The 363-nt window shown below is 44.4% G+C and overlaps 1 protein-coding gene across 2 annotated transcripts in view; it reads right to left on the reverse strand.

Moving 5' to 3' along the window:
- Window positions 1–363, reverse strand: part of atp7b (ATPase copper transporting beta) — an 18,451-nt gene that overhangs the window by 9,803 nt on the left and 8,285 nt on the right. The window lies entirely within an intron of this gene.

A 363-nucleotide genomic window follows, 5' to 3' on the forward strand; every position in this document is an offset into this window, starting at 1 on the left:
ACACACACACACACAAACACTCAGACACAGACTAACAAGCATGTTGATTTTTGATGACAAGATTGATGTAGCCTCTGTGAATTCTCCTTGCGTCAACAATAGCCAGCCATTCTTTCCCTCCGGTGTGTGATATTGTGTGTGTGTGTGTGTGTGTGTGTGTGTGTGTGTTTGTAGGCCTTTGTGACAGCATTGCAATCACCACAGTGTAATTGGAATTGAGCAGCTCATCCATGTAACTGTGCAGCTTGGTGGGTGGGGTTCGGAAAGCGATTGCTATCTTCTGCTATAATGAGATGCAGGCTGATGCCTCGGGGTTAAAGGTCAGCTACAGAAGGCATCACCATATTCATGAAAAAAAAAAAA

This window comes from Seriola lalandi, unplaced genomic scaffold, assembly GCF_002814215.2.
Source record: "Seriola lalandi dorsalis isolate HSWRI2012SDOR001 ecotype SW California unplaced genomic scaffold, Sedor1 jcf7180002054850, whole genome shotgun sequence".
NCBI lineage: Eukaryota > Metazoa > Chordata > Actinopteri > Carangiformes > Carangidae > Seriola > Seriola lalandi.